Source organism: Salvelinus fontinalis, chromosome 37 (genome assembly GCF_029448725.1).
Source record: "Salvelinus fontinalis isolate EN_2023a chromosome 37, ASM2944872v1, whole genome shotgun sequence".
NCBI classification, from domain to species: Eukaryota; Metazoa; Chordata; class Actinopteri; order Salmoniformes; family Salmonidae; genus Salvelinus; species Salvelinus fontinalis.
In genome coordinates this window covers 13716527-13727977 of record NC_074701.1, presented here as the reverse complement: position 1 = coordinate 13727977, position 11451 = coordinate 13716527, and the positions used below count along the sequence as shown (strand labels likewise).

Genomic DNA, 11451 nt, shown 5'->3' with positions numbered 1-11451 from the left:
GGCATTTTAAAAAAATGACCAGGCATCCTCTACTGACGGGATGAGATCAATATCCTTCCAGGATACCCCGGCCAGGTCGATTAGGAAGGCCTGCTCGCTGAAGTGTTTCAGGGAGCGTTTGACAGTGATGAGTGGAGGTCGTTTGACCGCTGACCCATTACGGATGCAGGCAATGAGGCAGTGATCGCTGAGATCTTGGTTGAAAACAGCAGAGGTGTATTTGGAGGGCAAGTTTGTTAGGATGATATCTATGAGGGTACCCGTGTTTACGGAATTGGGGTGGTACCTGGTAGGTTCATTGATAATTTGTGTGAGATTGAGGGCATCAAGCTTAGATTGTAGGGTGGCTGGGGTGTTGAGCATGTTCAAATTTAGGTCGCCTAGCAGCACGAGCTCTGAAGATAGATGGGGGGCAATCAGTTCACATATAGTGTCCAGAGCACAGCTGGGGGCAGAGGGTGGTCTATAGCAGGCGGCAACGGTGAGAGACTTGTTTTTAGAGAGGTGGATTTTTAAAAGTAGAAGTTCAAATTGTTTGGGAACAGACCTGGATAGTATAACAGAACTCTGCAGGCAGTCTTTGCAGTAGATTGCAACACCGCCCCCTTTGGCCGTTCTATCTTGTCTGAAAATATTGTAATTGGGGATAAAAATGTCTGAATTTTTGGTGGTCTTTCTAAGCCAGGATTCAGACACGGCTAAAACATCCGGGTTGGTAGAGTGTGCTAAAGCAGTGAACAAAACAAACTTAGGGAGGAGGCTTCTAATGTTAACATGCATGAAGCCAAGGCTATTACGGTTACAGAAGTCATCAAAAGAGAGCGCCTGGGGAATAGGAGTGGAGCCAGGTACTGCAGGGCCTGGATTCACCTCTACATCACCAGAGGAACAGAGGAGAAGTACGATAAGGGTACGGCTAAAAGCTATGAGAATTGGTCGCCTAGAGCTACTAGAGCAGAGAGTAAAAGGAAGTTTCTGGGGGCGATAAAATAGTTTAAAGGAATAATGTACAGACAAAGGTATGGTAGGATGTGAATACAGTGGAGGTAAACCTAGGTATTGAGTGATGATGAGAGAGATCTTGTCTCTAGAAACATCATTGAAACCAGGTGATGTCATCGCATATGTGGGTGGTGGAACTGAGAGGTTGGATATGGTATAGAGAGCGGGGCTAGAATCTCTACAGTGAAATAAGCCAATAAACACTAACCAGAACAGCAATGGACAAGGCATATTTACATTAAGGAGAGGCATGCTTAATCGAGTGATCAATAAGGGTCCAGTGAGTAGAGGTTGGTTGTTGTCGTGGCGATCCAGACAGCTGGCCGGGTATATGGCTATCGGTAGCAGCATAGGATGGAGGTCTGTTTGTAGATACCTCGTGCGTTTCCGTCGGTAGGTTCCGTGTAGTGGGGTTTTGTTCAGATAGCAGCCGATAAGACAGCTAACGATTAGCGGGCCTCAGATGAGCGTTCAGGTAACGTCGGGACGGAGGTGCCGGTTGGATAAATCCCTCGGGCAGATAACGTCGGCAGTCAGTCGTGAAGGCCCGGTGGGGTTCCGTATCTGCAGCAGCAACAAAAGAAACGGGTCCGGATGGTGATGGAACTCCTCAGCTGGCTAGCTCCAGCATGATTTGAGTTTGCTCCGGGGTCGACGTAAGCCAATAGTCACACGGTATGCAGCTAGCTAGCTGCGAAATCAAGGTGCAAGTGTCCAGAGCCTGCGGTTGGAATCCGGGGAAACTGAGAGAAAAAAAAGTCCCGGAATGCTCCGGTCCGAGTCGCGTTGCACAAAAGTGCCGGTAGATTATCGAGCTAAAGGAATAGCTGATGACCGCAAAACGTGGGCAGCTGAAACACCAACGCTAGCCAGCAAACCGGCTAATTTCGGGGCAGCTACAGATTAGCTTCTGGCTAGCTATCGGAGTAGCTTCTGGTTAGCTTTCAGGCTAGCTTCTGAATTAGCCCCTGGCTATCTTCCACGATGGATTTTCAGATTGAGGTAAATAATACTTATTGTAATTGGTGAAGCGGGTTGCAGGAAAGCTTTTGCAGGAAAGCTTTTGTAGTTGAGTTCTTGGATAATAAAATAAATTAAAGATATGTGAAGAAAAGGTGTAAATATATATATATACAGGACACGACACGACAATACGGAAAAAGACGTCTGAACTGCTCAGCCACCTTGGAACAATATTGGAGCAATAAAAACTGCGCTAGCCAAACCACGGTCAGACAAGTGAAAATGGTCTGTAAAGAGAACTTTAAGCTCGTCTCTCAATTTTAAAAAAAACGTGTCAATACTTTGCCCCTTGATAACCTCTCGGTGGATGCTGCAGTGTATCCAAGTGGCGTCGGGAGCAACTGCTTGCACATGCGTTACCACTCCACTATGTCTCCTTGTCATGGCTTTTGCGCCATCAAAAGCTTTACGGAAAAAGCAAACCATGCAATAATCTGAGGTCGGCGCTAAGAGCCCAATCAAGACACAAATCTATCCACCATATTGTGCAGTCAATAGAAGTCAGAAATAACATTATAAACATTCACTTATCTTTGATGATCTTCATCAGAATGCACTCAGGAATCCCAGTTCCACAATAAATGTTTGTTTTGTTCGATAATGTCCATCATTTATGTCCAAATTAATCCTTGTTGTTCTAGCGTTCAGTACACTTTCCAAACTCACGACGCGCGTTCAAGTTCAGCGGAAAGTTCGAACGAAACGTTTAAAAAGTTATTACAGTCCGTAAAAACATGACAAATGAAGTATTGAATCAATCTTTAGGATGTTTAACATAATTCTTCAATAATGTTCCAACCGGAGAATTCCTTTGTCTTCAGAAGTGCGATGGAACAGAGCTCGCTCTCACATGAACGCGCATGGTCAGCGCATGTTCAGGTCATAGTAGACCTTACTCAATCCCCTCTCATTCGGCCCCACTTCACAGTAGAAGCATCAGACAAGGTTCTAAAGACTGTTGACATCTAGTGGAAGCCTTAGGAAGTGCAACATTACCAATATCCCACTGTATCTTCAATAGGAGCTGAGTTGAAAATCGACCAACCTCAGATTTCCCACTTCCTGGTTGTTTTTTTTCTCAGGTTTTTGCCTGCCATATGATTTCTGTTATACTCACAGACATCATTCAAACAGTTTTAGAAATTTCAGAGTGTTTCCTATCCAATTCTACTAATAATATGCATATTCTAGCTTTTATGGCTTTGTAGCAGGCCGTTTACTCTAGGCATGTATTTCATCCGGACGTGAAAATACTGCCCCCTACCCCAAAAAAGTTAAGGAGAAGTGTGTCTATAATCCCATGTATAACACTTGTATTTTCATCAACATTTATGATGAGTATTTCTGTAAATTGATGTGGCTCTCTGTAAAATCACCGGATGATTTGGAAGCAAAACATTACTGAACATAACGCTCCAATGTAAACTGAGATTTTTGGATATAAATATGAACTTTATCGAACACAACATACATGTATTGTGTAACATGAAGTCCTATGAGTGTCATCTGATGAAGATCATCAAAGGTTAGTGATTCATTTTATCTCTTTCTGTTTTTCTGTGACTAGTTGCTGACCTAACATAATCGTTTGGTGTGCTTTCGTCGTAAAGCCTTTTTGAAATCGGACACTGTGGTGGGATTAACAACAAGTTTATCTTTAAAATGGTGTAAAATACTTGCATGTTTGAGGAATTTTAATTATGAGATTTCTGTTGTTTGAATTTGGCGCCCTGCACTTCCACTGGCTGTTGTCATATCGATCCCGTTAGTGGGATTTCAGCCGTAAGAAGTTAATGCATTTGAGCCAATCAGTTGTGTTGTGACAAGTTAGGGGTGATATACAGAAGATAGCCCTATTTGGTAAAAGACCAAGTCCATATTATAGCAAGAACAGCTTAAATAAGCAAAGAGAAACGACAGTCCATCATTACTTTGAAACATGAAGGTCAGTCAATGCGGAAAATTTCAAGAACTTTGAACGTTTCTTCAAGTGCAGCCGCAAAAACCATCAAGAGCTAAATTGAAACTGGCTCTCATGAGGTCTGCCACCGGAAAGGAAGACCCGGAATTGCAGAGTATAAGTTCATTTGAGTTAACTGCACCTCAGATCACAGTCCAAATAAATGCTTTAGAGTACAAGTAACAGACACATCTCAACATCAACTGTTCAGAGGAGACTGCCTGAAATCAGGCCTTCATGGTCAAATTGTTGCAAATAAACCACTACTAAAAGGACACTAATAAGAAGAGACTTGCTTGGGCCAAGAAACACGAGCAATGGATATGAGACCAGTGGAAATCTGTCCTTTGCTGTGATTAGTCCAAATGATTGATATTTGGTTCTAACCGCCGTCTGTGTCTTTGTGAGATGCAGAGTAGGTGATATCCGCATGTGTGGTTCCCACTGTGAAGCATGAATGAGGAGGTGTGATGGTGCTTTGCTGGTGACACTGTCAGTGATTTCTTTAGAATTCAAGGCACACTTAACAGCATGGCTACCACAGCATTCTGCAGCGATATGCCATCCCATCTGGTTTGCGCTTAGTGGGACTATCATTTGTTTTTCAACAGGACAAATGACCCAACACACCTCCAGGCTGTGTAAGGGTTATTTGACCAAGGAGAGTGTTCCAGAGGTCTCCTTTGCGAGTGATCCTGAGGTATTTGACCAAGGAGAGTGATGCTGAGGTCTTCTAGCTTCCTGAGGTTGAAAAGGCGCTATTGCGCCTTCACCACACTGTCTGTTTGGGTGAAACATTTCAGATTGTCAGTGATGTGTACGCTGAGGAACTTGAAGCTTTTCACCTCCACTGCGGCCCCGTCAACGTGTATGGGGGCGGGGCGTGCTCTGTCTGCTGAAGTCCACAATCAGCTCCTTCGTTTTGATGACATTGAGGGAGAGGAAGTCCAGGACCCAGTTGCACAGGGCGGGGTTCAGACCCGAGCTTGGAGGGTACTATGGTGTTGAAGGCTGAGCTGTAGTCAATGAACAGCATTCTTACAAAAGGTATTCCTCTTGCCCAGATGGGCTAGGGCAGTGTGATGGCGATTTCATCGTCTGTGGATCTATTGGGGCGGTATCCAAATTGAAGTGCGTCTAGGGTGGCAGGTAAGGTAGAGGTGGTACGATCCTTAACTAGCCTCTCAAAGCACTTTGTGATGACAAAAGTGAGTGCTACGGGGGCGATAGTCATTTAGTTCAGTTACCTTTTGCTTTCTCGGGTACAGGAACAATGGTGGACAACTTGAAGCAAGTGGGGACAGCAGACTGGGATAGGGAGAGATTGAATATGTCCGTAAACACTCCAGCCAGCTGGTCTGTGCATGCTTTGAGGACACGGCTAGGGATGCCGTCTGCCTTGCAAGGGTTAACACGCTTAAATGTCTTACTCATGTTGGCCACGGAGAACGAGAGCCCACTGTCCTCGCCACTGTGTTATTCTCAAAGCGGCGAAGGAGGTGTTTAGCTTGTCCGGAAGCAAGCCGTCGGTGTCCGCGATGTGGCTGGTTTTCCATTTGTAATCCGTTATTGTCTGGTGTCCCTACCACACTCCGGTTTCCATGAATCAAGGCCAAAGACAGCATCGCTAAGGTAGGTCTCAAATTCACTGTGCTACACCAATCAGTACATATCTTGTAACTTCTAGTAATGGATACCAAAAATATATTTGGTTAATTCACATTATCTGGTGTAACAATATGTAGCTAAGAGAACTGGTGTTAAGCAGATGATGGGAGAGGTTGCCCCGATGAAATTGCCATTCCAAAGAAACATACAGTAAACAAGGGAATACTTGTAAAGCTGTGGGAGGAGTGTTGTAATAATTAAATTGCCATTCAGCACCTCATGAGTCATCTGCTTGAAATCCAGCATAATGTCTAATCCCTCAACAGGGATACAGTTCTGCTACAATGACACACGCAGGCAAAGGAATCCAGTACAGGAAGAAACCCAGGCACTACACTGTTTTGTCTGTTGGACAAAGAACAAGAACAACTATATTCTATTGTACAGTTTGAACAACAGTTGAACCATGCCAGCATTACATCAACATTAGGGTAGACTAGTTGTACATGCATACATGTGCACAGGCATAAAGATTACATGTACAACAATATCTAGCCTAATAGAAATAAATATGGCATAACCCTCAAACTTTGCCCAGTGACCAGACCGTATAAATGAGCCTAGGTAGGTAGGTAAGTAGGTAGGTAAACAGTATCTACCTACAGCCATGTCCATCAGGCATGCTTAGGCAAATATCTTTATAGTAAAACAAGCTTCAGTTTTAGAAATGTACAACAGTAAATTGTTGTATTATTGTTTCTCCTCACTGTTTGGTAGTAAATGTATGATATATGCAATACTTATTTACATTTGTTTGTAATGATATCTTACGTCACGCCTATCATTTTGTGAGATTGAAATGCATCCAAGGTCATAACCAATGGCAACCCTCGTCAATCATGTTAACTAGCTAGCTAGTCATTTATTTACAGTTGCTGATGTTACACGTTTGCTAACAAGTTACAAATGGGAGGCGTGGCGCATAACAAGTTAGCAGGCGCGTGGCTAACTAGCTAGTCAACTCCAGTCATGCGCTAACATTTGCTGGTAAACCTAGCTTTAGGTGGCTGGTTGTAACGTTATAGCTTGCTGTTTATGTAGCTAGCCATATCTACGACTAAAAGGAGAAGAGGTTTTACATATCGAGATACAAAAGATCGCCGATTGTAAAACCTCTATTTTTTGTCATAGATATGGATCCCGGTAGTTGTTTAGCAAGCTAGCTTAGCGAGCTAGCTACCTCGATAGCTAGCCAAGTTAGCAAATAATTGTATTTCCCCCCCACTGTAACACAGTAGTATATTAGCCAGCAATACACAATATGGATTTAAGTAGATAAACTAAAGGAAAAATAACTTAACTGTGCACCGCATTTGTCATCTGCCTTCTTGGTGCTAGCGTCGGCTGTAGAGGAGCTTCAAACATTAACAAAGAGTTGGATTTAGCTTTGAATCCTCTTCGCTATATTCCGGTTGAAACATGTATGGTTGAATGTCACCATGTAGCTAATAGAAGCTCCATCGTCAAATTCGTGTTGATGAGAGGAATTACTTGAAGCCATTACGTCTGGTCAGTTCTTTCAGTTTTGCCCAAAGGATTGTTGTTAGTTTCCACCTCCTTTGTAAAAAATAAAATAAAATAAAATAAAAAAAAGGCTGCCTTGGGGGAGAGATGGGGGCCAGAGCACAATGCACCGCTCAACACAAGTTGTAGTCTTTCATAGACAGGACAAATGTGTGACCTGATTGTATATTTACTAATGAATCCGCAAACAGGAACATCGCTGAATGACATTCCGATGGCAAACAAGGACAGCCATATTTACATACACAAAAACGTATATATAAAAATGGGCAAAATATTGCACAATCCAGGTGTGGAATCTCTTAACAGACTTATCCAGAAAGACTCACAGCCGTAATCGCCGTCAAAGATTATTCTACAAAGTATTGACACAGGAGTGTGAATTTAAACATGTTTTCACTTTGTCATTATGGGCTATTGTGTGTAGATGGGTAAGAAAAAAACACATTTAATCCATTTTGAATTCAGGCTGTAACAACACCATGTGGAATAAGTCAAGGGGTATGAATACTTTCTAAAGGAACTGTAAATGTACAGTACATAGCTACCCCTGCACATCGATTCGTACTGGTACTCCCTGTATATTTCTACTCCCTATATAAAGTCATGTTTTTTTTACTCTTTATTCCCCGTGTCACTATTTCTATAATTTTTTTGTTTCATCTTTAACTCTGCATTGTTGGAAAAGGACCCATAAGTAAGCATTTCACTGTTAGTATACACCTGTTGTCTATGAAGCGTGTAACAAATATGTGTGTGCTGCCAGTTGTGGGCTGGATTGAAACAAACCTAACCTTCATAAGTTGTGATGCAGTCACGACCACAAGTATCACAAAACTCTTATGGACGAGATTGACTATGACCAAAATGATCCTATCCACTTAGTGGTCACTTTTGACAGTAGAATAAATGTTTCTGACTCATATCGACGCAACCAGGGTGGGAAATGAACTTAACACAGTGGCTGGTGGATGCCCAAATTTTACCAGCCACTAAAATGTTTTACCAGCCCCCTCGCAAATAAAAACTATGAGGATAAAATGACAGAAAACACATGCACGCATTGTAATGTTAAAACAATAATATATGCTATTTAGCAGATGCTTTTATCCAAAGCGAGTTACAGTCATGCATGCATATATTTTTGCGTATGGGTGGCTCCGGGAATCGGACCATACAGGACATTTATTGAATGGTTTTGAAATTGATTCAAAGTGATTTCAAAGAACAACACAGAACATGGACAGACAGTGAATATCAGAGTGTGTTCTATACCTGTTCCAGCAGGCAAGGTCTACATCTTTCTCTCTTGTTTGAACCTATGCTGTACCCCACCCCACTTTCACCACTGTAGCGTTGAGATTCTCTCTTCCAGAGCTGACACAAACACATTTGGGGGGGGGGGGGGGGAACTACTCCCAAATGCTCTGTGATGACCACCTGCCAATGTCTCTGGTAAGAATAGCCATTCTGACAGCCAATGCCAACATCTAATTTCCCACCCTGGATGCCACATAGGCTGTTTTCTATTTTGTTTTTTTAGTGGCAGCTGATCTTTAAAGATGACAATAAAACATGTTTTTTTTTCATTTTTAAAGGCACCCTATCTGACCACCTTGTCCTGAACACAGGCGTCCCACAAGGTTGTGTCATGTCACCTCTCCTGTTCTCCATATACACTAATGAAATGGCATGCAACAACAGCGACCTCATCAAATATGCGGACGACATGGCTCTGGTTGCTTGCTTGGAGGGCAAGTCTAGCTCAAGCTACTCCCAGTTAATTGACTGCCTTGTGAAGGGGATTGACAATAGCTTCCTTGACCTCAATGTCACCAAGACTAAAGAACTGTGGCTTGGAGGGTAAGCTGGGGAACAACGTAAGTCCCTCTTTTGAGCACGTCATCATGGAAAGGCTGGGATGTGGAACAAGTCACATTTTAAATACTCTGGGACAATTTAAGACCACAAACCTATTTTCCAGGAAAACAATTACCTCATTAACAAAAAGGCAAGTCAGTGTCTCTTCCTACTTAGGAAGCTAATAAGTTAATGCAAGCAAACACACACTGATCATGGTGTACACCTGATAGTGTTCTCATTTTCAACATCTCTTCCTGGAATTGGACTTTCTCAGTCAGGAACAGGAGTAAACTAACACAATTTGTCAATCAGGCCAGCAAAACAGTGGGCAGGAAAGAGCCACAACTCCAAGAAGTGTACACAGAACATCACAAGGAAAGCCCTCCAGGTCTTCGACAACACCCACCCACTACACATCCTTCCAAATGTAGTGACAATCCTAAATTAGACTGATATGTACATGTTTGGTGTGTGTGTAATGTTTAATGTCTGCTTTTACTGTAAGCCAGATCACCTAAGACACATTTCCATTCTGTGCAAACTTGACTGACAATCAAGTTCTCTTATCTTAAATAATATGCCTACATAGCCTTGGGATAGGCTAGCCCTACAATAAATCAGACGTTTCAGGTTACTGCATGACAATGCCAACGGTGGAAGACATATTGGGACACAGATATGGACACAACTACAGTAGGCTACTTTCCTGGATTCATTATTCTGACATAAACATTAAGCGAAATACTAAATAATAGCATTAATTAGGATATGGTGCTTGCACAGAACGACATCAGCTATAACGTTATTATAATTTGGACCATTCACTGCATTGGTGAGGTAGGCTATAGCGTAACAACCTAACCTTTGCCAAATTTACAACATCATAATTGTTGAATATTTTCTAGGTTGTGAGATTAGTATTTGACATGCTAATATTTAGGCAATCATAAACTAATAGTTTAGCATTGCATGCGAGATAGATGAGATAGGGCCATTTAAACCGATGTGCCAAATCGAGGCCTATCATCGGTCAGACAGCACTGGTTAACTGTTTAACTATCTACAGTAGCTAGTTAGCTACTGCTACCACTGGACGTTGACAATAGTTGGCATTGCATCATGACCTGGCTGTAAGTAAGGATCTGTCTAATGCGATATGTTTTAGACATGATGTAGGAGTTGTGATAATATACCTCCGTAGATCAAAGGTAACATTATGCAACAACAAAAACTTCACCGACAGATCACCACCTTCCTCCAAAAAAATGGCTGCATTTCGCAAATAACGGTGTCTAGCTAACGTCAACTAGCTGGATGCTAACGTCAACTAGCTGGATGCTAACGTCAACTAGCTGGATGCTAACGTCAACTAGCTGGATGCTAACGTGAGCTTCAACACCGAGTTGGATGAACAAATCTGTTACCAAATTACACAGACAGACGTATACAGTACAGTTATTTAGCGACATAAAGTAGCTAAATGACATGTATTCCGTAATTAATCATGGTTATTAATATTCTCAACTTACCCTTTTGTCTTTTATAAACACTATTCAACAGTTCTCTTTGTCTGCAAAAAATGGCTATCAAGATAAGTCAGGCACATATCCCCCTTGAGCTCCACGGTGTCGAACGAAACACAAAAACGTACGCGGGCGCTTTTCAATGTCATTCTGAATGGTCTTTCTAATACATAAGACAATGTATATGTTAATTAAAAACGCAAATTATACATAAAAGTCAGAAATCCTGTTCGGTCTCTTGGCCGACACTTCTCTTCGGCCGTGGTGGTCGTTCCTGTTCCTGACAGCCAATGCCGTCGCTAAGCAAAGCCGAGAAAAGAAGGGGCGTTCAGTGTTGATTGCAGGCGGGTAGAGAATGGCAACATGGAACTCCAATGGGGGAAGCAGGACGAGAGCGAGCTTCTGATGGTGGATACTGCAGGGAAAGTCCATGCCTGTGGCCCAGCATGACAGGCACTGCATCTCGCCAATGACAGCGGAGTAGAAAATCAAGTAGTGGCCTGTTGGCATTTACTTGGAAACGTGGAGAGGCTGCTGTGAGCCCCGGGTGTCTCGGTTGATTCGTGTCAATTTGCTCGAGACAAACAGCAGGTTATATTAGAGGGGCTGGGTCGAAGAAGTTCCTCGTGATAATTTAGCAGCTAATGAGAGACTGGGCTGCTCTCTGCCTTAAAGGTTATTATGTTGGGATAGTTCCACCTGCCAAATCCTGAATTATTTAATTTACTTTGTACCAATGCATTCAACAATGGGCTATGCTATTTAACTTTGATTTGATTGATGAAGGCCTCTAGAAATGCTATATTCTTACATCCTATATTACTGGTGACTTTAGTTGACTGATTCAGGGCTCCAGTCTGCGACCATAGCATAGTCGCATTTTTCGAC

The 11451-nt window shown here is 42.6% G+C and overlaps 1 protein-coding gene across 1 annotated transcript in view; it reads right to left on the bottom strand.

The window, feature by feature from the left end:
• Positions 1-11110, bottom strand: part of socs5b (suppressor of cytokine signaling 5b) — a 41077-nt gene extending 29967 nt beyond the window's left edge. The window contains exon 1 of the mRNA XM_055902028.1: positions 10570-11110. The gene's annotated coding sequence lies outside the window, so the exon portion shown is untranslated. The remainder of the gene's footprint in view (positions 1-10569) is intronic.
• Positions 11111-11451: the final 341 nt, after the last annotated feature.